The sequence below is a fragment of the Scyliorhinus canicula genome, chromosome 7 (genome assembly GCF_902713615.1).
Source record: "Scyliorhinus canicula chromosome 7, sScyCan1.1, whole genome shotgun sequence".
Classification (NCBI taxonomy): Eukaryota; Metazoa; Chordata; class Chondrichthyes; order Carcharhiniformes; family Scyliorhinidae; genus Scyliorhinus; species Scyliorhinus canicula.
The window spans coordinates 116,153,301-116,180,369 of NC_052152.1; the positions used below are offsets into that span (position 1 = coordinate 116,153,301).

Genomic DNA, 27,069 nt, shown 5'->3' on the forward strand with positions numbered 1-27,069 from the left:
TTGTTGCACCATGCCACTAGGTTCTCTATCTCCCTCCTGTACTCAGACTCATCATTGTTTGAGATCTGATCTACTACGGTCGTGTCATCAACAAGCTTGTGGATGGAGTTGGAACCAACTTTTGCCACACAATTGACGAGAAATGTGGCCCAATTCAGGAGAAGCTGGGAAAAACCTTGGATGCGGTGAAGGAGCATGGGGAGTCACTGAAGAGTGTGAAGGCAGCCTTGCCACGCCATGGTGATTGAATCGCCCCGTTGGAAGCTGAGATGTTGATGATGGAGGAGAGGAACAAGGCTCTGAGGGCAAAAGTGGATGACTTGGACAACAGGTCGAGGAGATGGAACCTCAGAATCATGGGTTTACTGGAGGGAGTGGAGGGCCCGAAGTTGACTGAGTATATTACTCAGATGTGTTTCAAGCTTTTGTGGGGGGGGGGGGGGGGGGGGGGGGTGGAGAGATGACAGTTATTGTCCCCTCCACAGTTGTACCGGGCCCACCGAGTAAATACGATGGAAGCCTCAAGGAAATCATCTGCCACGGGGAGATTTTTGTATTCCATAGGTTCCAGGAAAAGGAGTGGGTTCTGCAATGACACAAAGTGAACCAAGATTTGAGATGGGAAGGAAGCATCATTAGGATATACCAAGATGTCAGTGTGGAGTTGGGGAAGCGGCATGCGGCTTTGAATAAGGCAAAGTCAGCGCTATTCAGGAGTGGAGTCAGGTTTGGAGTGGTGTACCTGGTGAGGCTGAGCGTGACTTTTCGGTCGAAAGATAATTTTTTAATACACCAGAAGAGGTGTTTGTCAAGGAACATGGACTTGGGTCTGATTCAAAGGATTCGACTGGGACTTTAGTTGGGAAGGGTAGTTTGCATCTGGTGTATGTTTGGTATTGAGGGGGCTATGGTTGTCGGGGTAGTGGTCAGGTTAACAGTTCAGGGAATATATGCCCCCCGGACAGGACTTTTAAGTATTGTAATGTTAGGCTTTGAAAACTACCGTAGCTGGAACGGGGTGGGGAGTGTTGATTTTTAATCTTTGCTCTTTGAACAGACATCCTGAGTGGGGGGTTACCTTTGCTCGCTGTAAAGTTTCAGCTGGTGAACAGGAGTGAGGTGGGGGGGGGGGGGGGGGCTGCAGCTAGTTGGACCTGCTTGGGTACGGATCAGTGGGTCTTGTTTGGTGGAGGAAGAGAGGATGGGGTTGTGTCTCTGGAAAACTTTTTTCAGGTTTATGGGTGGGAGGGGTAAGGACCTGACTGGGACTAACAGCTTTTAAGTGTCTCATCCTCAGGGCAGGGTTGGTGGCTGTCTTGGGTGGTTCCTCGGCCCGACTGGTCGGCCGGAGGTGGCGACCTTTGTCTTTTATCTTCAGGAATTGGTCACAGTCAATGGGCCAGGAGGGCGTTATGTTTTTTTTTCTTCCAAGGGTAGGGGTTTGTAAATGCTATTTCGTTTGTATGGATTTATTTATTTTGTATCTTATGAAATGAAAACTAATAAAAACATTTTTTTTTAAGTCAAAACCGGGACACATTGAAAAGTCATGCGATGGCAGGGCACTGTGATGATGTACATGTTGCGCCATCAATGTCAGGAATTGAGTTTGAACGTCAAAGTTCATGTGATGACATCACTCGGAATGTGACTAGCAAGTGTTGGTGACCCTGAAGAAACCCAATCATTGAAGACAGCAGTCACGAACCACAAACTTTTGTTTCAATTACATTTCTGCTCCATTTTGTTGACAAAAACTGAACCAGTTTGTCATAAGATCCCAGCTGGAATCCTCTATTCTTCAGGACAACAGTAAGACCATCGCCATTTAAAATTTCAATTTGCACACTTGCTCCTAACAGTTGACATTTTCAGTTAGACGGTGGATTTAAAACTCGTGAATGTACTCAAGTGTGGGAGCCTTGGGTTGGATTCTCCGACAAATTGCCGGGGTCCGGCGTGAATCCCGCCCCCGCCGGCTGCCGAATTCTCTGGCACCGGATATTCGGTGGGGGCGGGAATCACGCCGGTCGGCGCCCCCTTCCCCCCCCCCCCCCCAGCGATTCTCCGGTCCACGATGGGCCGAAGTCCCACTGCTGTAATTCCGCCGCCGTGAATCAAACCACCTCCCTTACCGGTGGGACTGGCGGCGCGGGTGGGCTCCGGGGTCCTGGGGGGGGGGCGCGGGGCGATCTAGCCCCGGGGGGTGCCCCACGGTGGCCTGGCCCGCGATCGAGGCCCACCGATCCGCGTTGACCGACGGGGAAGTGACACCCTCCCCTGCGCATGCGCGGGGATGGCGTCAGCAGCCGCTGACGCTCTGGCGCATGCGTGGACTTCCGCCCGCCGGCCAAGTCCCTTCGGCCCTGGCTGGTGTGGCGCCAAAGGCCTTCCACGCCAGCCGGTGGGACAGGAACCACTCCGGCGCGGGCGTAGCCCCTCAAGGTGAGGGCTTGGCCCCTAAAGGTGTGGAGAAATCCGCACCTTTGGGGCGGCCCGACACCGGAGTGGTTCACGCCACTCCTACATCCAATTCATTTATATAGATTGTAAATAGTTGAGGCCCCAGCACTGATCCCAGTGCCACACCACTAGTTCCAGCTTGCCAACATGAAAGGCTAACTAGCTAATATTTTATCCATGCTAATATGTTATCCCCTATAACATATGTTCATGTGCTCTGTACTACCCTTTGATGTGATACCTTATCAATTGCTTTTTGAAATCCAAGTGCACCACATCCACAGGTTTCCCTTTCTCCACTTTGCATGTTACTTCCTCAAAAAACTCTAATAAATTAGTTAAGGATGATTTTCTTTCACAAAACCATGTTGACTCGACCTGATCACATCATGGTTGCCTAAGTATCCAGCTATAACCTCCTTCACACTGGATTCTAGCAATTTCACTAAGATAGAGTTAGGCTAACTGGCCTAAAGATTCCTACTTTCTGTCCCCTTCCTTGAATAGAGGTATTAATGAAATGAAAATCGCTTATTGTCACAAGTAGGCTTCAAATGAAGTTACTGTGAAAAGCCCCCAGTCGCCACATTCCGGCGCCTGTTCAGGGAGGTTGGTACGGGTAATTACGTTAACTACTTTCCAGTCTGCTTGAACCCTTTCAGAATCTGAGGAAATTTGGAAGATTATAACTAATGGTTCCCTTTTAAGACCCTGGGGTGCAGGACCCTATGGTCCTGGCGAACTGTCAGCCTTTAGGTCTCATAGTTTTTTATTTATTTACAGGATTTGGACATCGCTGGTTAGGCCAGCATTTATTTCCCACCCCTAGTTACCCTTAAGAAGGTGGTGGTGAGTTGCCTTCTTGAACCGCTGCAGTCCCTGAAGTGTAGGTACACCCACTGTGCTGTTAGGGAGGGAGTTCCAGGATATTACCCCAGCGACAGTGAAGGAACAGCGATATAATTCCAAGTCGGGATGGTGAGTGACTTGGAGGGGAACCTCCAGGTGATGGGGTTCCCAGGTATCTGCAGCTCTTGTCCTTCTAAATAGTAGTGGTAATGGGTTTGGAAGGTGCTGTCTAAGGAACCTTGGCGAATTACTGCAGTGCATCTTGTAAATGGTACACATGGTTGCCACTGTTTGTCGGTGGGGGATTTTTGAGGAAGGGGGAATAATTAAGCGAGCTGCTTTGTCCTGGACGGTGTTGAGCTTCTTGAGTGTTGCACTCATCCAATAAAGTGGAGAGTATTCCATTACAGTCCTGACTTGTGTTTTGTAGATGGTGGACAGGCTTTGGGGGTCAGGAGGTAAGTTTTTAAAAAATAAATTAAGAGTACCCAATTCCTTTTTTTCCAATTAAGGGACAATTCACCTACCCTGCACATTGTTTTGCGTTGTGGGGGTGAGACTCACGCAGACATGGGGAGAGTGTGCAAACTCCACATGGACAGTGACCCGGGACCTGGATCGAACCTGGATCCTCAGCGCTGTGAGGCAGCAGTGCAAACCGCTGCACCACCGTGCTGCCCAGGAGGCGAGTTACTCGCCGTAGGATTCCGAGCCTTTGACCTGCCCTGGTAGCCAGAATATTTATGTGGCTAGTCCAGTTCAGTTTCTGATCAATGATAATCCCCAAGATGTTGATTGTGGGGGATTCAGTGATGGTAATGCCATTGAGTGTCAAGGGGTGATGGTTAGATCCTCTTTTGTAGGAGATGGTCATTGCCCGACACTTATGTGGTGCAAATGTAACTTGCCGCTTGTTAGCCCAAGCCTGGATATTGCGTAGGTCTTGCTGCATTTGGACATGAACTGCTTTATTATCTGCGGAGTCGCAAGTAACTTCATTGTAATGTTAATGTAACCCTACTTGTGACAATAATAAAGATTATTATTGTTATTAAAAATGTGCTGGGCATTGTGCAGTCATCTGCGAACATCCCCACTTCTGACTTTATGACGGAAGGGAGATCATTGATGAAGTAGCGGAAGATGGTTGGGCCTGAACACCACCCTGAGGAACTATTGCAGGATGTCCTGGAACTGAAATGATTGACCTCCAACCACCATTTATTTTTTTTAAAATATTTTTATTAAGGTATTTGAACATTTTTACAATAATAACATTAACAATGACATGAACATGGTATAATAAACATTTGCACCCCCATCCCAATCTTCACACACCCCCAACCATAAAACAACAATTCTCCCCCCCCTCCGGAATACTGCATCCGCTGACATTTAATATCCCCCCCCCCCCCCCGGGAATACTGCATCTGCTGACATTTAATTTTCCCCGAGAAAGTCGGCGAACATGACCATTGACCCTCTTAAGGCAAACTTTATCTTCTCGAGACTGAGAAACCCAGCCATGTCACTAACCTAGGTCTCTGCACTCGGGGGCTTCGAGTCCCTCCACATTAACAAGATCCGTCTCCGGGCAACCAGGGAGGCAAAGGCCAAGACGTCGGCCTCTTTTGCCCCCTGAACTCCAGGCTCTTTGGACTGTCCAAAGATCGCTACCTCCGGAATGGAACACAATGTTGACAAATATGAGGTTATCCATTTTGGTAGGAATAACAGCAAACGGGATTATTATTTAAACAATAAAATATTAAAGATATTTGCCGCTTGTCAGCCCAACATTACAATGAAGTTACTTGCGACTCCGCAGATAATAAAGCAGTTCATGTCCAAATGCAGCATAAAAATATGTGCAGAGACCTGGGTGTGCTAGTGCATGAGTAAGGGATTTAGGGTTATGGTGTTCGGGCCAAAAAGTGGAGCTGAGTCCACAAAAGATCAGCCATGATCTCATTGAATGGCGGAGCAGGCTCGAGGGGCCAGATGGCCTACTCCTGCTCCTAGTTCTTATGTTCTTATATGGCTGGTTTGGATTTGTCCTGTTTCTTGTGTACATGGCACGGTGCTATGTCTTTTCGTCCGACGTCATTTCGTCCAACGACACTTCGTCCACGTCTTTTGGTCCAACGTCTTTTTGTCCGCCCGTCTTTTGGTCCAACGTCTTTTTGTCCGATGATTTTTTTTGTCAAAGACTTTTTGTAACTTGACTTTTTGTAACTTGCTTAGTAGCACTCCACTCCACTCCCCACATTAACTTTTTGTAAATAGAAATCTTCTCTAATGCACATAGCAAGGTATAATATGCAATAAAGGATTTTTATTACCGGTCTCTTTCCTTTAACGAGCCTCGTTAAAGGATAGTTATTTTCGTTCGCTTTCCTTTAACGAGCCTCGTTAAAGGATAGATATTATCGTTCTCTTTCTTAATTCGCCCATCCCGAAATGGCAAAGTTCATTGTGTCAACGAAGAGTAAAAGGAAGGTAGCTGATGGAGACCTCAAAAGATTGGTCGTTGAATATGATTCTACAACAAAAATTGATTTCTTGAGGAATGTCGCTTACAATTTACATCAATTTTAAGTAATTTCGGGAATTAGATTAGATTTTAACTGCATTTTTAGATTTTTTAACTGCATTTTTCAACTTGCATTTTAGATTTTTTTTTTTTATAAATGTTTTTATTCAGTTTTCATATTTTATATTGAACAAATTACAAATTGTTAGGAGAAAGAAAAAAGAAAAAAAACAAACACGCAAAAATTAACATACATATTTACAGGTAAGCATCTTCGTAGTAGTAACTGCGCCCCCCCCCCCCCCCCCCCCCCCCCCTCAACATGTTTATTTAGTTTGGTTTTGGGCCTTAGCTAGCCATCGAACCCCCGTAACGAACCTGTAGCCCCCCCCCCCCCTCCCGCTACCTTCCCCCGACTATTCTTCCTCTTGTACATTGGCCACAAATAGGTCCCGGAACAGTTGCATGAATGGCTCCCACGTTCTGTGGAAGCCGTCGTCCGACCCTCGGATGGCAAATTTGATTTTCTCCATTTGGAGAGATTCCGAGAGGTCGGACAGCCAGTCCGCAGCTCTGGGCGGTGCTGCTGACCGCCAGCCAAACAGGATTCTACGGCGGGCGATCAGGGAGGCAAAGGCAAGGGCGTCTGCCCTCCTCCCCAGGAATAGATCTGGCTGTTCTGAAACCCCGAAGACCGCCACTATCGGGCATGGCTCCACCCTCACTCCCACCACTTTGGACATAACCTCAAAGAAGGCTGTCCAGTACTCCACGAGTCTGGGGCAAGACCAGAACATGTGGGCGTGGTTGGCCGGGCCTCTTTGGCACCGTTCACATCTGTCTTCCACCTCCGGGAAGAACCTACTCATACGGGTTCTTGTCAAGTGGGCTCTATGTACCACTTTTAGTTGCGTCAGGCTGAGCCTTGCGCACGTGGAGGTGGAGTTGACCCTATGCAGTGCTTCGCTCCAGAGTCCCCACCCGATCTCCATCCCCAGGTCGTCCTCCCATTTCCTCCTTGTTGCGTCCAGTACGGTGTCGTCCCTATCTACCAGTCGGTCATACATGTCACTACAGTTCCCTTTCTCTAGGATACTTGCGTCCAGTAGGTCTTCCAGTAGTGTCTGTCGTGGCGGTTGTGGGTACGTCCTTGTCTCCTTTCGTAGGAAGTTTTGAGCTGCAGGTACCGTAGCTCGTTCCCCCCAGCTAGCTGAAATTTCTCTGTCAGTTCGTCCAGTGTTGCGATCCTGTCGTCCGTGTATAGGTCCCTGACTGTCAGTGTCCCCCCGTCCTGCCTCCACCTTTTGAAGGTGGCGTCGGTCAGTGCTGGTTTGAACCTATGGTTGTTGCAGATGGGAGCCCTGTTCGACATTTTGGTCAGGCCAAGTTGCTGCCGCAGTTGGTTCCAGGATTGGAGGGTGGCTGTCACCACTGGGCTGCTGGAGTGTTTTTTGGGTGGGGATGGGAGTGCTGCCGTGGCGAGGGCCCGAAGGGAGGTTCCCATGCAGGAGGCCTCCTCCGCACGCACCCACTCAGCTTCTGGCTCCTGGATCCATCCCCTTACTCGCTCGGCTGTTGCTGCCCAGTGGTAGAATTGTAGATTCGGGAGGGCTAACCCTCCCCTGGTTTTTGTTTTTTGTAAGACCTTCTTTGGGATCCTAGCATTTTTACCCCCCCATACGAACGCCATGATGAGTTTGTCCAGCGCTTTGAAAAAGGCCTTGGGGATGTAGATCGGAATGGATCTAAACAGGAAGAGGAACCTGGGCAGTACGTTCATTTTGATCGTCTGAACTCTCCCCGCGAGGGAGAGCGGGAGTGTGTTCTATCTTTGCAGGTCCTTTTTAACTTCCTCCGTCAGGCTGGTGAGGTTCCATTTGTGGATCCCTTTCCAGTCATGGGCTATTTGGATCCCCAGGTAGCGGAATTTATGTCGGGCTTGTTTGAACGGCAGCCCCTTTAGTGCTGCCCCCCCCCCCCCCCCCCCCCCCCCCCCCCCCTTGCGGCTGTACTGGGAAGATCTCACTTTTGCTCATGTTGAGTTTGTAGCCCGAGAAGGCTCCAAACTCTTTCAGGAGCGCGATGATTCCGTCCATGCTGCTTTGTGGGTCCGAGATATAGAGGAGCAGATCATCCGCATAGAGTGAGACTCTGTGCTCTCTACCTCCCCTTCGGATCCCCCTCCAATTTTTTGCTGCCCTGAGCGCGATTGCTAGCGGTTCAATTGCTAGTGCGAACAGCAGCGGGGACAGTGGGCATCCTTGTCTGGTGCCCCTGTGCAGCTGGAAGTATTGGGAGTTGGTATTGTTGGTCTGTACACTCGCCATGGGAGCGTTGTACAGGAGCTTTACCCAAGCGGTGAACCCTGTTCCAAGCCCGAACCGCTCCAGTACCTCTATGAGGTATTTCCACTCGACTCTGTCGAAGGCCTTTTCTGCGTCCAGGGAGACGATCACCTCTTGTGTTCTCTCCCCGGAGGGGGTCATTATCACGTTCAGCAGGCGCCTGATGTTCGCGGTCAGCTGTCTACCTTTGACAAAGCCCGTCTGGTCCTCTGTGACCACCTCAGGTACACAGTCTTCTAGCCTTTTGGCTAGGATTTTGGCCAGTATTTTGGCGTCTGCATTCAGCAGAGATATGGGTCTGTATGACCCACATTCCGTTGGGTCTTTGTCTTTCTTAGGTATCAGCGAGATTGAGGCCTGTGCTAACGTGGGTGGCAACGTGCCCCTAGCTAGCGAGTCTGTGAACATCTCCCGCAGGTGCGGGGCCAGCGCTGCCGCAAATTTTTTGTAGAAGTCCGCCGGGAATCCGTCCGGTCCCGGCGCCTTCCCCGCCTGCATGGAGCTAATGCTCTCCATGATCTCTCCCAGTGCTAGTGGTGCTTCCAGATCCCGTTTTCTGCCCTCTCCCACAACTGGTATGTTCAGTCCGTCAAGAAACCGGTTCATCCCAGCCTTCCCCGTTGGGGGCTCTGAGGTGTACAGCTCTTGGTAGAAGGCCTTGAAGGTTTTGTTAATCCTCTCTGGTTCTGTTTCCAACGTGCCTCTGGTATCTCTGATTTGCGCAATTTCTCTGCTGGCTGCCTGCTTTCTCAGCTGGTGGGCCAACAGGCGGCTGGCTTTGTCTCCGTGTTCGTATAGGGCCCCGCGTGCCTGGCGGAGTTGGTGTACTGCTTTCCTGGTGGAGAGCAGGTCAAAGTTCCTTTATAATTCTTTTCTCTCCGCCAGGAGTTCTACAGTCGGGGCCTCGGAGTATTTATGGTCTACCTCCAGTATGGAGTCGACCAGCTTCTGCCTAGCCACCCTTTCCTCCCTATCTCTTTGCGCTTTGTAGGCTATGATTTCCCCTCTTAGTACGGCCTTAAGCGCTTCCCAGAACGTGGAGGGTGAGACCTCCCCGTTTTGGTTGATCTCAGTGTACTCCGCTATGGCCTGCGCTATCCTTTCGCTGAAGGCCTTGTCAGCTAGTAAGGCACCGTCCAACCTCCATTTGGGGCGCTGGGCCCTTCCCGTCTCTAGCCGCACATCCATGTAGTGTGGAGCGTGGTCTGATATCACAATTGCGGAGTATTCCACCTTGTCTATCTCTGGAAGCACCGTTTTCCCCACCACAAAGAAGTCAATTCTGGTGTACACGTTGTGTACTGGGGAGAAGAAAGAGAATTCTTTCTCCCCCGGGTGGGCGAATCTCCAAGGGTCTACTGCTCCCATCTGCTCCATATAGTGGCTGAGTTCCCTTGCCATGTTTGAGGTTCTCCCCGTTCTGGGGTTTGATCTGTCCGTCGTTGGGTCCTGTACACAGTTGAAGTCCCCCCCCATGATTAGTCGGTGCGTCGCTATGTCCGGGATTTCTGCCATGGTCTTTTGGATGAAGCTCGTGTCGTCCCAGTTGGGCGCGTACACGTTAACTAGAACTACCGGCGCCCCATCCAGGGCCCCGCTGACCATGACATACCGTCCCCCTGGGTCCGTAACCGTCTTTGTCGCCCTAAACATTGTCCTCTTGCCAATCAGGATCGCCACCCCCCTGGCCCTTGCCCCATAACAGGAATGATAGGTTTGTCCCACCCAGCCCTTTCTTACCCGCAGTTGGTCCTGCTCCCTCAAGTGCGTCTCTTGGAGGAAGACTATGTCGGCCCTCATGTTTCTAAGGTGGGTGAGGACTCTAGATCTCTTCACTGGGCCGTTAAGTCCCCTTACGTTCCAGGTGACTATTCTGGTGGGGGGCTTCTGCCCCCTTGCTCCTGTGGGGTTAACCATATTTGTCCGGTGGACGCGCCCCTGCCCTCTGGGGTTTCCCTTTGTTAGGGGGCCGTCCAGGATGTCCACTATCACTGCTCTCCCCATGCGGTCGGGTCCCTGCGCTCCGGGGTTCCCCCTTGTCCCGGGGACACCCACCATGGCCGTCCACTGTGTGTCCGCCACGCGGGTAGTCCCCTGCACTCCGGGGGGCCCCTTCACCCACAGACCGTACTGGGTGGGTGCTTGCAGCAGTTCCCTGTTTCGAGCCCTTGTCTGTGGCACTTTGTGGCCCTATTCCCTTACTGGCCTCCTTTGTCCCTTCGTCCCTGCATTTCCCCTCCCTGGTCTCTCGCCCCCCGAGTGCCCCCCCCCCCCCCCGCTCTATCCCTTTCGGGGATACCCCTGTATACCCCTCCATTGCCCCTCTCTCCCCCATTCCTGTCCCCATTTGCTCTCCCACCTTTGATGGGTGATCCCCCCCCTCCCCTGCCTGGCGCCTTCCCCCCTGTTGGGGGTGCGCTGCGGCCCTGCTCTGTTGCGCGCCCCCTTCGCTAGCTTTCCTGCTAGCACGGTGGCTCCCCTCTCGGAGGTTGCTGTCCCGCTTCCCCTCTCCCCTCTCCAGTACTCCCGTTCCCTCGTGCCGGGGCCTGGCCTCCCACCTGGAGCGGGCCCTTGGGCATTGGGTTGTTTTTCGTTCTAGGTGTTCCTGCCAGGGGGGAGGGGGCTGGCTTTGCCTCGCCCCTCCCCACCCCCCCGTTGGCATGACGTATCTCCTTGCCATGGGCCCCTCGTCCCTACTTCCCATTTATTTTTTCCAGCCCGTGCTCCTCGACGAATCTATTCGCCTCGGCAGGGGCTGTAAAGAAATATTCCTTGTGTTGGTATGTGACCCAGAGTTTTGCTGGGTACAGCATACCAAAACGTACTTTGTTCTTATAGAGAGCTGCTTTCGCTCTGTTGAACTCCGCCCGTCTCTTAGCTATGTCCGCTCCAAAATCCTCGTAGATTCGGATGGCGTGCCCGTCCCAATTGCAGGCTCTATTCTCCTTGGCCCAGCGCAGGATTGTCTCCCTATCCCGGTACCGGTGCAGTCTGGCTATAACTGCTCTCGGTTTTTCCCCTTCCTTGGGCTTCGGGCGCAGTGACCGATGAGCTCTGTCCATTTCCGGTGGGGTGGGAAAAGTTTCCCGCCCCACTAAGGAGCCCAGCATTGCAGCCACGAATGTTGTGGGATTTCTACCCTCTATCCCCTCTGGCAGGCCCACTATCTTAATATTTTGCCTTCTCGAGCTGATCTCCTGGTCGTCTACCCTGCCCTTCAGGCTCCCCTGTGTTGCCCTCAGTTTCACCATTCCCCTCTCCAGGGATATGCCCCGGTCGCTCGCGTCAGTCGCTGCCTTCTCCAGCTCTTTAATGGTTGCCCCCTGGGCTTCCAGTATCTTCCCTTGGGCATCCACTTTCTTCTCCAGTCTGGTCAGAACCTGCTGCACCCCTGACATGGCCCTGGTCACTGCTGCCTGTGCTGCGGCCTCTGCGTCTGCTTTTAACTCTGCCTTGATTGCCTGCAGCTGCTCCCTCACCACCTCGGCAAAGGCTTCCTTCCAATTCACGCCCCCCTCTAACCCCAGGGGAGAGGTTGCCCGCCCGTCCAGCTCTTCTGGATGCGGCGAAACATTCTTCCCGCCGCTTCGCGTGTTGACTCGTTCGCCCGAGCTGGCTTGCCCTTTGCCCCGTCTACTTCCGGTGCCCCCTTTCTCTTGGTTCCCTTCTGGCATTTTTTTTCTCCCCCTTCCCCTTCATCTTTTCTTCTCTCCTTGTTCTTCTTTTCCCCCTTTTCCGCACCCTATTTTTATTTTATTTATTATTATATATCTATATATATATATATATATATATATTTTTTTTTTTTAATTCTTTTTTTTAAATTTATTTCCCCTACCCCTTTTCTCTTTACCAGTTTTCTTTTGGGTTGAACAGAAATACAAGTCTCTTTTTTTCTTTTTTGTCTTCTCTCCCCACTCAACCAGGAGAGAGAGAGAGAGAGTCCCTTTGTCTCTTTGTCCTTGCCACGTGGTGGTCACTGCAGTTGGGGGGGGGGGGAGTGGGCCGGTGGTCGCTGCCGGTTTGGGGGGGGGGGTGTCCCCGCTGCCGGTTGGGGGGGGGGGGTGTCCCCGCTGCTGGCTTTGGGGGGGGGGGGTGTCCCCGCTGCTTTGGGGGGGGGGGGCCCCCGCTGCTTGTGGGGGGGGGGGGGGTGTCCCCGCTGCTTGTGGGGGGGGGTGTCCCCGCTGCTTGTGGGGGGGGTGTCCCCTCTGCTTGTGGGGGGGGGGTGCCCCGCTGCTGGCTGGGGGGGGGGGGTGTCCCCGCTGCTGGCTGGGGGGGGGGGAGAGAGAAGAGGGGCCGCCGCCGCCGCACCGCTCCTGGCCCGCGTGGGGGGGGGGGGAGAGAAGAGGGGCCGCCGTCGCCGCACCGCTCCTGGCCCGCGTGGGGGGGGGGGGGGGAAGAGAAGAGGGGCCGCCGCCGCTGCACCGCTCCTGGCCCGCGTGGGGGGGGGGGGGGAGGAGAAGGGGGGCCGCCGCCGCTGCACCGCTCCTGGCCCGCGTGGGGGGGGGGGGGGGGGAAGAGAAGAGGGGCCGCCGCCGCCGCCCCGCTCCTGGCCCGCGGGGGGGGGGGGGGGGAAGAGAAGAGGGGCCGCCGCCGCTGCACCGCTCCTGGCCCGCGTGGGGGGGGGGGGGGGAAGAGAAGAGGGGCCGCCGCCGCCGCACCGCTCCTGGCCCGCGTGGAGGGGGGGGGGGGGGGGGGGGGGGAGGGAGAGGGGTTGGACCTGCTGCTGTTGGGCCCCCCAGTCGCTTCCTCTGCCGTCGCCACTCCGCTGCCGCTCCTCCGCTCCGGCTCCTGCGCTCCGGCTCCTCCGCTGCCGCGCTCCGGCTCCTCCGCTGCCGTCCTCCGGCTCCTCCGCTGCCGCGCTCCGGCTCCTCCGCTGCCGTCCTCCGGCTCCTCCGCTGCCGCGCTCCGGCTCCTCCGGCTCCTCCGCTGCCGCGCTCCGGCTCCTCCGCTGCCGTCCTCCGGCTCCTCCGCTGCCGCGCTCCGGCTCCTCCGCTGCCGTCCTCCGGCTCCTCCGCTGCCGCGCTCCGGCTCCTCCGGCTCCTCCGCTGCCGCGCTCCGGCTCCTCCGGCTCCTCCGCTGCCGCGCTCCGGCTCCTCCGGCTCCTCCGCTGCCGCGCTCCGGCTCCTCCGGCTCCTCCGCTGCCGCGCTCCGGCTCCTCCGCTGCCGCTCTCCGGCTCCTCCGCTGCCGCGCTCCGGCTCCTCTTCCGCCGTCCGGCCTGTCGGGGGGGGGGGGTGTTCTCCTTGTTTGGCGCTTGCGGGAGCCCCTCTCCCTGCGACCTCCTTGCTCGCCGCCCGGAAGTCGAATCCATTTTAGATTTTTTAACTGCATTTTTAGATTTTTTAACTGCATTTTTCAACTTGCATTTTACTTGCATTTTATCAATTACTTGCATTTTAGCAATTAAATTCACTTGCTGTATTGTACTTGCATTTTATCAATTAAATGGTTTTATACGGAGTTAATTTGTAATTGGATAATTGGACAAAAAGACGTTGGACCAAAAGACGTGCGGACAAAAAGACGTGGACGAAGTGTCGTTGGACGAAGTGACGTCGGACGAAAAGACGCGACACGACATGGCACACCTGGAAAACTTTCCACATTTCCGGGTAGATGCCAGTGTTGTAGCTGTACTGGGACAGCTTGGCTGGGCATGTGGCAAGTTCTGGAGCACAAGTCTTCAGTACTGGTGCCGGAATATTGTCAGGGCACATAGCCTTTGCAGAAAGCGGGATTAGGCTATCGAGTTGGATGATCAGCCATGATTATAATGAATGACGGAGCAGGCTCAAAGGGCTGGATGACTTCCTCCTACTCCTATTTCCTATGTTTCTCTGTCTATGTTTCTATCCCGTGCCTTCAGCCTATTCTTGCTATCACGTGGAGTGAATCGTATTGGCAGAAGTCTGACATCTGTGATACTGGGGACCTTTGGAGGAGACCGAGATGATCATCCACTCGGCACTTCTGGCTGAAGATTGTTCAAATGCTTCAGCCTTGTCTTTTGCACATATATGCTGGGCTCCTCCATCAACGAGGATGAGGATATTTGTGGCGCCTCTTCCTCCAGTAAGTTGTTTAATTGTCCACCACCATTCATGGGTGGATGTGGCAGGACTGTAGAGCTGAGATCTGATGTGTACTTTGTGGGATCACTTAGCTCTGTCTATTACTTGCTGTTTATGCTGTTTGGCACAGAAGTAGGCCTATGTTATAGCTTCACCAAGTCGACACCTCCATTTCGATATGCCTGGTGTTGCTATTGACAGGCTCTCCTGCACTCTTCATTGAGCCAGGGTTGATCCCCTGGCTTGGCAGTAATGGGAGAGTGGGGGATATGCTGGGCTATGAGGTTGCAGATTGTGGTTGAATTCTGATGCTGCTGATGGTCCACAGCGCCTCATGGATGCCCAGTCTTGAGTTGCTAGATCTGTTCAAAATCTGTACCATTTTAGCATGGTAGTAGTGCCACACAATAAGATGGAGGGTATCCTCAGTGTGAAGACGGGACTTTGTCTCCACAAGGACTGGGCAGTGGTCACTTCTACTGATACTGTCATGGACAGGTACATCTGCGGCAGACAGGTTGGTGAGGATAAGGTCAAGTATGTTTTTCTGTCTTGTTGGTTCCATCACCATCTACTGCAGCCCAGTCTGGCAGCTATGTCCTTTAGGACCCGGCCAGCTTAGTCTGTGGTGGTACTACCGAACCACCCTTGGTGATGCACATTGAAGTCCCCCACCCAGAGTATATTCTGCATCCTTGCCACCCTCACTGCTTCCTCCAAGTGGTGTTCAACATGGAAGAGTACTGATTCATAGTGGTCGGAACATAGTAACCTGTGGGAGGTTTCCTCACCCATGTTTAACCTGTAACCAGGGCCGGCTCAAGGCACCGGCAACTCGGGCAGTCGCCCGGGGCGCCATGTGCCAGAGACTCGGGTCCCGCGCATGCGCAGTTGGGCCGGTGCCAACCAGCGCATGCGCGGTGGCCGCCCTCCCCCAGGGCGGCCTCGCTCGGTCCGCCCCCCCTTCGGGTCCGCCCCCCCCTCGGGTCCGCCCCCCCCTCGGGTCCGCCCCCCCCCGCCCCCCCCCCCCCCCCCCCCCCAAGGGCACCTAAGTTCAGCTTGCCCGGGGCGCCAGCAACCCTAGGGCCGGCGCTGCCTGTAACCGTGAGACTTCATGGGGTCCAGAGTTTGTTTTTTTAAATATTAAATTTTTAAAAAAAATTTAGAGTGCCCAATTCATTTTTTTCCAATTAAGGGGAAATTTAACGTGGCCAATCCACCTACCCTGCACATCTTTGGGTTGTGAGGGTGAAACCCACACAAACACGAGGAGAATGTGCAAACTGCACACGGACAGTGACCCAGAGCCCGGATCAAACCTGGGACCGCGGCGCTGTGAGGCTGCAATGCTAACCACTGTGCTGCCCCAGAGTTGATGTTGAGGACTCCCAGGGCAACTCCTTCCCGAATACCACTGTGCCATACCACCTCTCCTGGGTCTGTCCCACCAGTGAGACTGGACATTAAGGAATGGTGATCGTGGTGTCTGGTATATTGTCTGTCAGGTATGATTGTGTGAGTATGACGATGTCAGGCTGTTGCTTTATTAGTCTGAGTCAGGTCTCCCAACTTTGGCAAAAGCCCCAGATGTTAGTAAGGAAGATTTTGCAGAGTCGACAGGGCTGGGTTTACCTTTGTCGTTTCTAGTGCTTGGTGGCCTGTCGAGTTTCATTCCTTTTTTGCAGTGATTGAATACAACTGAGTTGGTTGCTCGTCCATTTCAGCGGGCATTTAAGAGTCAACAACAGAATCTGGAGTCACATGTAGGCCAGACCGGGTAAGGATGACAGATTTCCTTCCCTGAAGGGCATTAGTGAACCAGATGGATTTTTATAACGGTGGTTTCATGGCTTTTTATTCCAGATATTTTATTGAGATTACATTCCACCACCTACCGTGGTGGGATTTGAACCCGGGTTCAAAGTCCAGATCATCATCTGGACTAGCGACAATACCACCATGCCACCACCTCCCACCTTTTCCCTAATGATGGTGATTGTTTTAAGTTCCTCTCTCCCCTTCACCTCTTAATTTTCCAGTATATTTGGAAAGTTTTCTAACTCTTCTATTGTTGATGATTTACCCAATTTAACCCAGTCAATGAAAAGGCTAAGAATTTATTCAGCTGAAAATCCTTTGCAGAAAGCAGAAAGAGACAGCAGTAATATTACACACACATGCAGACATAGGCCTTGAGAAAGACATCTCCAGACAGGCAAACAAGCGATAACACTGCAACTGTTTCGACAAAATGTATTATTTTTAATTTTACTCCTCAAGAAGTACTCAAACAAAAGGGTCTAACAGTAAGGCAGACAATGATTAGGTTATTCTGAAGACAACAGATTTTCTTTAAATTAGTAATTTTGGTTGGGCGGCGCAGTAGTTAGCACTGCTGCCTCACGACCCTCAGGACTCGGATTCGATCCCAGCCCTGGGACACTGTCCATGTGGTGTTTGCACATTCTCCCCGTGTCTGCGCGAGTCTCATCCCCACAACCCAAAGATGTGCAGGGTAGGTGAATTGGCCACGCTAAATTGCCCATTAGTTGGGGGAAAAAAATTGGATGCTCTGAATCTATTTTTTAAAATATTGGTAACAAGTCAGTCAGTTTGGGGCAAGTTACGACTTAATTAAATTTCCTCTCAAGCTAAGACAAAGACAGCCAAAAATACTGTTGATTGTGAGTAATAGAACATAGAGCATACAGTGCAGAAGGAGGCCATTCGGCCCATCGAGTCTGCACCAACCCACGTAAGCCATCGCTTCCACCCTATCCCCGTAACCCAATAACCCTATCTAAACTTTTTGGACACTAAGGGAAATTTAGCATGGCCAATCCACCTAACCTGCACGTCATTGGACTGTGGGAGGGAACCGGAGCACCCGGAGGAAACCCACGCAGACACGGGGAGAACATGCAAACTCTGCAAATTAATGCAAATTAATTGGGTACTCTAAAAAAAATTTTTTTAAGGTTTATTGGCCATGGGGGCGGCACGTCGTGCAGTAGTTAGCATGAGGACTGCAGCGCTGAGGACCCGGGTTCGGATCCCGGCCCTGGGTTACTGTCCATGTGGAGTTTGCACATTCTCCCCGTGTCTGTGTGGGTTTCACCCCCACAACCCAAAGATGTACAGGTAAGGTGGATTGGCCACACTAAATTGCCCCTTAATTGGAAAAAACTAAATAAATAAATGGGTACTCTAAATTAAAAAAAAAGATTTATTGGCCATGATAAATTGCCCCTTAGCGTCCAAAGGTTATGTGGGGTTATGGGGATTGGGCAGGGTATAAGGCCTAGGTAGGGTGCTCTTTCAGAGGCTAGTGCAGACTCAATGGGCTGAATGGCCTCATTCTGCACTGACAGGATTCTATGATAAATTTAGACGAGGAAAGATGGGATAAGGCTCAATGGGATCATAAACGCTGACATGGATTGAGAGTGCTGAATAGCCTGTTTCTGCAGCATATTTCCTTTGTAAACATATGTATGTAATAAACATATGTGTGTAATGTGACAGAACGGGAATTGGGCTGCCCTTATGACAGAGACAGTATCCGAGATAAGAAGTTAGGTGGGTTAGGTGGATTGGCCGTGCTAAATTGCCCGTAGTGTCCTAAAAAAAGTAAGGTTAAGGGGGGGTTGTTGGGTTACGGGTATAGGGTGGATACGTGGGTTTGAGTGGGGTGATCATTGCTCAGCACAACATCGAGGGCCGAAGGGCCTGTTCTGTGCTGTACTGTTCTATGTTCTATGTTCTAAGTTCAGCCAAAGTTAAATAGGATCCCAAGCAAACAGTCCAGTTCACCCTAAGAGCAGGGGAAAGAATTAGTGGCTAGGAAATAACATGGCGGCAAGGTCCTCGGGCAATGAGTTTGGTTCGCCTAACGCCTGCTCTTTGAAGACTGCACGTTGGACTGTCGAGGCAGTCGATGGGTTGAGACAGATGGTGGTGCTATAGAGCTGGGTGTCCTGAGTATCATATGGAGGGAGACCTGATTTTCTGAAAAGGAATTTTGCTGAAACACTAGCATTATCTAACTGGTCTATTCTACTCTTGCCTTTTATAAAAGTTACCTGCAGCTCTTTGAATCAAAATATGAAATTGTGGATGAATTTTATGGACTATGATCTTAATTTATTGATTAACAACATGAAGTTGTCGATGAATGATTTCACCTGTGGGGAGGACAGCAATTTGTGTGAATCCAGGGTTACTTTCATTAAACATTGACATTGTAAGCCTTTGGCGGCACAGCAGTTAGCCCTGCTGTCTCATGGCACTGAGGTCCCAGGTTCGATCCCGGCCCTGGGTCACTGTCCGTGTGGAGTTTGCACTCGGGGCTGGTTTAGCACAGTGGGCTAAGACAGCTGGCTTGTAATGCAGAACAAGACCAGCAGCGCGGGTTCAATTCCCGTTCCAGCTCCCCGAACAGGCGCTGGAATGTGGAGACTAGGGGCTTTTCACAGTAACTTCATTTGTGACAATAAGCGATTATTATTATTATTATTATTCTCCCCGTGTCTGCGTGGGTCTCACCCCCACAACCCAAAGATGTGCAGAGTTGCTTGCCATGCTAAATTGCCCCTTAGAGAGAGAGAGAGAGAAATACAGCACAGAACAGGCCCTTCGGCCCACGATGTTGCGCCGAACTTTTGTCCTAGGTTAATCATAGAATTTTGGACAATTTGTCATGGCCAATCCACCCAACCTGCACATCTTTGGACTGTGGGAGGAAACCGGAGTACCCGGAGGAAACCCACGCAGTCACGGGGAGGATGTGCCGACTCCACACAGACAGTGACCCAAGTCGAAATCGAACTTGGGACCCTGGAGCTGTGAAGCAATTGTGCTATCCACAATGCTACCGTGCTGCCCTTAAGAAGTTAACCTACACTCCCTTATTCTACCCTAATCCAAGTACCTATCCAATAGCCGCTTGAAGGTCCATAAATTTTCCGACTCAACTACTACCACAGGCAGTGCATTCCATGCCCCCACTACTCTCTGGGTAAAGAACCTACCTCTGACATCCCCTCTATATCTTCCACCATTTATCTTAAATTTATGTCCCCTTGTAATGGTGTGTTCCACCTGGGGAAAAAGTCTCTGACTGTCTACTCTATCTATTCCCCTGATCATCTTATAAACCTCTATCAAGTCGCCCCTCATCCTTCTCCGTTCCAATGAGAAAAGGCCCAGCACCCTCAATCTTTCCTCGTATGACCTACTCTCCATTCCAGGCAACATCCTGGTAAATCTCCTCTGCACCTTTTCCAAAGCTTCCACATCCTTCCTAAAATGAGGTGACCAGAACTGCACACAGTACTCCAAATGTGGCCTAACCAAGGTTTTGTACAGCTGCATCATCACCTCACGGCTCTTAAATTCAATCCCTCTGCTAATGAACGCTAGCACACCATAGGCCTTCTTCACAGCTCTATCCACTTGAGTGGCAACTTTCAAAGAACAATGAACATAGACCCCAAGATCTCTCTGCTCCTCCACATTGCCAAGAACCCTACCATTAACCCTGTATTCCGCATTCAGATTTGTCCTTCCAAAATGGACAACCTCACACTTGTCAGGGTTAAACTCCATCTGCCACTTCTCAGCCCAGCTCTGCATTCTATCTATGTCTCTTTGAAGCCGACAACAGCCCTCCTCACTATCCACAACTCCACCAATCTTCGTATCATCTGCAAATTTACTGACCCACCCTTCAACTCCCTCATCCAAGTCGTTAATGAAAATCACAAACAGCAGAGGACCCAGAACTGATCCCTGCGGTACGCCACTGATAACTGGGCTCCAGGCTGAATATTTGCCATCCACCACAACTCTCTGTCTTCTATCGGTTAGCCAGTTTGTTATCCAACTGGCCAAATTTCCCACTATCCCATGCCTCCTTACTTTCTGCATAAGCCTACCATGGGGAACCTTATCAAATGCCTTACTAAAATCCATGTACACTACATCCACTGCTTTACCTTCATCCACATGCTTGGTCACCTCCTCAAAGAATTCAATAAGACTTGTAAGGCAAGACCTTCCCCTCACAAATCCGTGCTGACTATCCCTAATCAAGCAATGCCTTTCCAGATGCTCAGAAATCCTATCCCTCAGTACCCTTTCCATTACTTTGCCTACCACCGAAGTAAGACTAACTGGCCTGTAATTCCCAAGGTTATCCCTATTCCCTTTTTTGAACAGGGGCACGACATTCGCCACTCTCCAATCCTCTGGTACCACCCCTGTTGACAGCGAGGACGAAAAGATCATTGCCAACGGCTCTGCAATTTCATTTCTTGCTTCCCATAGAATCCTTGGATATATCCCGTCAGGCCCGGGGGACTTGTCTATCCTCAAGTTTTTCAAAACGCGCAACACATCTTCCTTCCTGACAAGTATCTCCTCAAGCTTATCAGTCTGCTTCACGCTGTCCTCTCCAACAATATGGCCCCTCTCATTTGTAAATACTGAAGAAAAATACTTGTTCAAGACCTCTCCTATCTCTTCAGACTCAATACACAATCTCCCGCTACTGTCCTTAATCGGACCTACTCTCACTCTAGTCATTCTCATATTTCTCACATATGTGTAAAAGGCCTTGGGGTTTTCCTTGATCCTACCCGCCAAAGATTTTTCATGCCCTCTCTTAGCTCTCCTAATCCCTTTCTTCAGTTCCCTCCTGGCTATCTTGTATCCCTCCAGCGCCCTGTCTGAACCTTGTTTTTTCAGCCTTACATAAGTCTCCTTCTTCCTCTTAACAAGACATTCAACCTCTCTTGTCAACCATGGTTCCCTCACTCGACCATCTCTTCCCTGCAGGGACATACATATCAAAGACACGCAGTACCTGACCCTTGAACAAGTTCCACATTTCACTTGTGTCCTTCCCTGACAGCCTATGTTCCCAACTTCTGCACTTCAATTCTTGTCTGACAGCATTGTATTTACCCTTCCCCCAATTATAAACCTTGCCCTGTTGCTCGCACCTATCCCTCTCCATTACTAAAGTGAAAGTCACAGAATTGTGGTCACTACCTCCAAAATGCTCCCCCACTAACAAATCTATCACCTGCCCTGGTTCATTACCAAGTACTAAATCCAATATGGCCTCCCCTCTGGTCGGACAATCTACATACTGTGTTAGAAAAGCTTCCTGGACACACTGCACAAACACTACCCCATCCAAACTATTTGATCTAAAGAGTTTCCACTCAATGTTTGGGAAGTTGAAGTCGCCCATGACTACTACCCTGTGACTTCTGCACCTTTCCAGAATCTGTTTCCCAATCTGTTCCTCCACATCTCTGCTGCTATTGGGGGGCCTATAGAACACTCCCAACAAGGTGACTGCTCCTTTCCTATTTCTAACTTCAACCCATATTACCTCAGTAGGCAGATCCCCCTCGAACTGCCTTTCTGCAGCTGTTATACTATCTCTAATTAACAATGCCACCCCCCCACCTCTTTTACCATCCTCCCTAATCTTGTTGAAACATCTATAACCAGGGACCTCCAACAACCATTTCTGGCCCTCTTCTATCCAAGTTTCCGTGATGGCCACCACATCGTAGTCCCAAGTACCGATCCATGCCTTAAGTTCACCCACCTTATTCCTGATGCTTCTTGCATTAAAGTATACACACTTCATCCCATCTCCTTGCCTGCAAGTACTCTCCTTTGTCATTGTTACCTTCCCCACTGCATCACTACATGCTTTGGCGTCCTGACTATCGTCTACCTTAGTTGCTGGACTACAGATCCGGTTCCCATTCCCCTGCCAAATTAGTTTAAACCCTCCCGAAGAGTACTAGAAAACCTCCCCCCCAGGATATTGGTGCCCCTCTGGTTAAGATGCAACCCGTCCTGCTTGTACAGGTCCCACCTTCCCCAGAATGCGCTCCAATTATCCAAATACCTGAAGCCCTCCCTCCTACACCATTCCTGCAGCCACGTGTTCAACTGCACTCTCTCCCTATTCCTAGCCTCGCTATCACGTGGCACCGGCAACAAACCAGAGATGACAACTCTGTCTGTCCTGGCCCTTAACTTCCAGCCTAACTCCCTAAACTTGTTTATTACCTCCACACCCTTTTTCCTACCTACATCGTTGGTACCAATGTGCACCACGACTTCTGGCTGCTCACCCTCCCCCTTCAGGATCCTGAAGACACGATCAGAGACATCCCTGGCCCTGGCACCCGGGAGGCAACATACCTTTCGGGAGTCTCGCTCGCGACCACAGAATCTCCTATCTATTCCCCTAACCATTGAATCTCCTATTACTATTGCTTTTCTATGCTCCCCCCTTCCCTTCTGAGCCCCAGAGCCAGACTCAGTGCCAGAGACCTGGCCGCTGGGGCCTTCCCCCGGTAGGTCATCCCCCCCAACAGCATCCAAAACGGTATACTTGTTTTGAAGGGGAATGGCCACGAGGGATCCCTGCACTGTCTGCCTGTTAGTTTTCTTTCCCCTGACTGTAACCCAGCTACTCTTGTCCAGTACCTTTGGTGTGGCTACCTCCCTGTAACTCTTCTCTATGACCCCCTCTGCCTCCCGGATGATCCGAAGTTCATCCAGCTCCAGCTCCAGTACCTTAACACGGTCTCTGAGGAGCTGGAGTTGGGTGCACTTCCCGCAGGTATAGTCAGCGGGGACACCAGTGGTATCCCTCACCACCCACATCCTACAGGAGGAGCATGCAACTGCCCTAGCTTCCATCCCCTCTTACTTTACAGAATTAGCTGCCCTGTGGACCAACTGGACCTCCGCCCTCCGACTCTGCTCCCAGTCAGCTGTACTCTAAACTCCTGGTTCCCTTCACGCTCTTTGATAAATATAGGAAATGAAATGTAAGGAGCACCTTACTCCCTCCTCACCTAACTCCCTCAGTCACCAAACTCTCACTGTAGCACTCAAATGCCACAAGCTCAGCACTCCCTCAGTCACCAAACTCTCACTGTAGCACTCAAATGCCACAAGCTCAGCACTCCCTCAGTCACCAAACTCTCACTGTAGCACTCAAATGCCACAAGCTCAGCACTCCCTCAGTCACCAAACTCTCACTGTAGCACTCAAATGCCACAAGCTCAGCACTCAGTGCAAACAAAGTCTGCACTGTATCTAGCCCCTATTTATACTGTGACTCTAGCTTCTAAAAACTGGCCTAATGCAATTAACTAATTAACAAGCTCCAGCTGCAAGTAAGTCCAAGTAGAACCTTGTTTAAAGCTGATTCAAAATTCACCTTCTTATAGACCAAACAGCAACTTTTAAGTTAATTAACTAAATAAAAGAAATACTAGACTTTAAATAACCCTTATACTCCCTCAGTCACCAAACTCTCACTGTAGCACTCAAATGCCACAAGCTCAGCACTCAGTGCAAAAAATTGGAAAAAAAATAATTGGATACTCTAGGTTAATTTAAAAAAAGACTTTATAAGCTTGATTTGCCAGGTAGTGTGGATTTTGATAAGGATCATTACTTTCTTTATTGAATTTAGGCTGTTTTTTGAGTGGGGCCTGATGGATTCGTTAAAAGAAAGTTCTCCAGCAGTGTTTCAAAAAAACACCTTGAATCTTCTTGCTTATAATGAAGGATCGATGTGCATGTCCATCCTGTATGTCATTTTATCATGTACATTGCATGCTGCATGTGTTATATTCAGTGTGTAATGTAGTTAAAGCACCACCCACTGACACCACTAATTATTTCTATCAGGAATTTTTCCATGTGATTGGACATCGCAGTTGTAACACATGGAAGAAACTCCTGGGATCTTGCCCAATTCAGAGCCGCTCACGCTCACTAATGAGAATGAGGAAGGGTAAAGTGTAGGCTAATGAATAACCAGGAATCTTCAGAATGGCTGTGCAGAAATCTGAAGCTCCTGAATACAGTAAGAGAGAACTGGGAATTTTTGAATGGAAAAGAGTCAGAACGAGGATTTGAAAAGGTAAAAAGGTGAGGCCAAGCAGCAGAAGGTGACAAAAAATTGTTGGAGCTCATTTAGAGTTGGGACTGGAACATATCGCTGAGTTGGAGGAAGAAACCGACTGGGCTTTCGGTGGGTTGGCAGTAGGATGGTGGTGAAGAAGGATTTTGTGTTGGAAGAGGTTGGGTTGGTGATGGGGTGGGTTGGTGATAGGGGTAAGTTGGCAGCAGGGAGTAAGGCTCACTGGTCTATAGTTACCGGGGTTGTCTCTACTCCCCTTCTTTAACAAGGGGACAACATTTGCTATCCTCCAGTCTTCTGGCACGGTTTTCCCAATTCTAATATTCTTCGGAGAGCCACTTATGAATTGATTCAAAAGCAAAACACTGCAGATGTGGGAAACCCAAAATAAAAACAGAATATGCTGGGAATACTCAGCAGGTCACACAGCATAGGAGAGAGAAGCACAGTGAACCTTTCAGCTCACTGAAAACCTTTGATCAGAATGTTTTCATTGATCTCTGTGTGCTTCTGTTTTACCCTATTGTATAATCATGTGAAAATGTTCTTTTGTGAATCATACTCACAGCTAATTTGTTTTTTTTTTCATTCATGGGATGTGGTTGTCATTGGCTTGGCCAGCATTCATTGCTCTTCCCTAAATGCCCTTTGAGAAGGTGGCGGTGGACTTCCGGTTGCGGTGATGCGGAGCTAAGCCGCACGTTCGGCAGCTTCCGCTATTAAAGGACTTTTGGGCCTGTTTTAGGGCCCCAAACGGCGCTGTTTCGACGATTCCCGGTGGGGGAAGGTGTTTGGAGGAACATTCCCCGAAATTTATGGTGCGTACCCAGAGTGGGGCAAAGGAAAAGGCTGCAGCAGCTCCCCAGAAAAAGCGGGGGAAGAAGGTCAAAATGGCGGCCGGCGGAGCACCCGAGGATTGGTGGAAGTGGACGCTGGAGCAGCAAGCTGCTCTTCTGCGCTGTTTTGCGGAGCTGAAGGCTGAGTTGCTGGACTCGCTGAATGCGACTACCAACAAGCTGCTTGAGACCCAGACAGCCCAGGGGGCGGCCATTCAGGAGTTGCAGCGGCAGGTCGCTGAGCGGGAGGAGGAGGGCGTGGTCCTCATGGGGAAGGTGGAGTTGCACGAGGCACTTCACAAAAAGTGGCAAGACCTCTTGGAGGAACTGGACTTTCGCACGAGGCGAAAGAATTTGAGGATCCTGGGCCTGGCGGAGGGGCTGGAGGGGTCGGATATCCCGGCGTATGTGACCACGATGTTGAGCTCGTTGATGGGGGCGGGGCCCTTCCATTTGCCCCTGGAGCTTGAGGGAGCTCACAGAGTGCTGGCCAGGAGGCCCAAGACGAATGAACCCCCGCGGGCGGTGCTGGTGCGGTTCCATCGATTCAGTGACCGGGAGTGTGTGCTGCGCTGGGCCAAGAAAGAGAGGAGCAGTAAGTGGGAGAATTCGGTAGTGCGAATCTACCAGGACTGGAGTGCGGAGGTGGCTAAGCGGCGGGCCAGGTTTAACCGGACGAAGGCGGTGCTGCATGCCAATCAGGTCAAATTTGGAATGCTGCAGCCTGCGCGTCTGTGGGTGACATATAAGGACCGGCACCACTACTTCGAGTCCCCGGAGGAGGCGTGGGCCTTTGTACAGGCGGAGAAGCTGGACTCGAACTAGGGTCTGGGGGCTGCGGGGTCCGGTGTACTACGGTCGTTGCTGTTTTTGCTGTTGCTGTTTTTGTAATTTTGACATGTCTTTTCTATGCTGGTTTTTGCTCTGTTTCCGGGTGGGACTGTTGGGTATGGTTTTGTGTTATGTGGGGAATGTTGGGGATTTGTTTTTTTTCTTTCTTCTGTACGGGGCTGGGGGATGGGGTGGAGCTGGAATTTGGGAGCTGCGTCAGAAGGGTGGGGTGGGGCAGTGTGAAAGCGCGGGCTTTCCTCTGGTTTCCCGCGCAGCGGGGCAGGAGGGGTGGAGCTGGCGGTGGGGGCGTGGCCTCTACTGTTTTTTTCCCGCGCTGAAGCGTGCCAAGGAGCCGTGGCAGGCGTGAGATGACCCCATGTCGGGAGGGGCCGGGCTTTGGCGGGAGTTGCCGGGGTCAGCAGAAGTCAGCTGACTCACGGAAGTACCATGGAGGGTGCGTCGCGGCTAGGAGGGGTCCTAGCCTGGGGGGGGGGGGGGGGGGGGGGGGGGGAGACACCGGGTTGCTGCTGGAAGGGCCAGGAAGGAGCTGGTGTGGGCCGGGGGGGGTAGAGGGGAGGCAGTATCTTCATGGGGAACGGGTCGGGCGGGGTGTGCTGGCCTGGGGCGAGCAGTCGATGAGCTATGGCTAGTCGGCGGGGAAGGGGGGCGGGGTGCCCTCTGATCCGGCTGATCACCTGGAACGTGAGGGGGCTGAATGGGCTGGTTAAGCGGGCTCGGGTATTTTCTCATTTGAAGGGGCTGAATGCGGACGTGGTTATGCTCCAGGAGACACACTTGAAGGTGGCGGACTAGGTTCGTCTCAGGAAGGGGTGGGAGGGGCAGGTTTTCCACTCAGGATTAGACGCGAAGAACCGGGGGGTGGCGATTCTGGTGGGGAAGAGGGTGGCGTTCGAGGCGTCTGAGGTGGTGGCGGACAAGGAGGGCAGATTTATTATGGTGAAGAGTAGGCTGCAGGGGGAGAAGGTGGTGCTGGTAAATGTGTATGCCCCGAATTGAGATGAGGCGCATGTTGGGCCGCACTCCGGACCTGGAGGCAGGGGGCCTGATCATGTGGGGAGACTTTAACACGGTGCTAGATCCCCCACTGGACCAGTCCAGTTCAAGGACGGGTAGGAGACCGGCGGTGGTCAAGGTGCTGAAGAGGTT

General features: G+C 51.5%; 1 protein-coding gene across 1 annotated transcript in view; it reads left to right on the plus strand.

Moving 5' to 3' along the window:
• The window catches only part of gdf3 (growth differentiation factor 3), a gene marked incomplete at its 5' end in the record, with an annotated part of 49,920 nt that overhangs the window by 9,280 nt on the left and 13,571 nt on the right, over positions 1-27,069 (plus strand). The window lies entirely within an intron of this gene.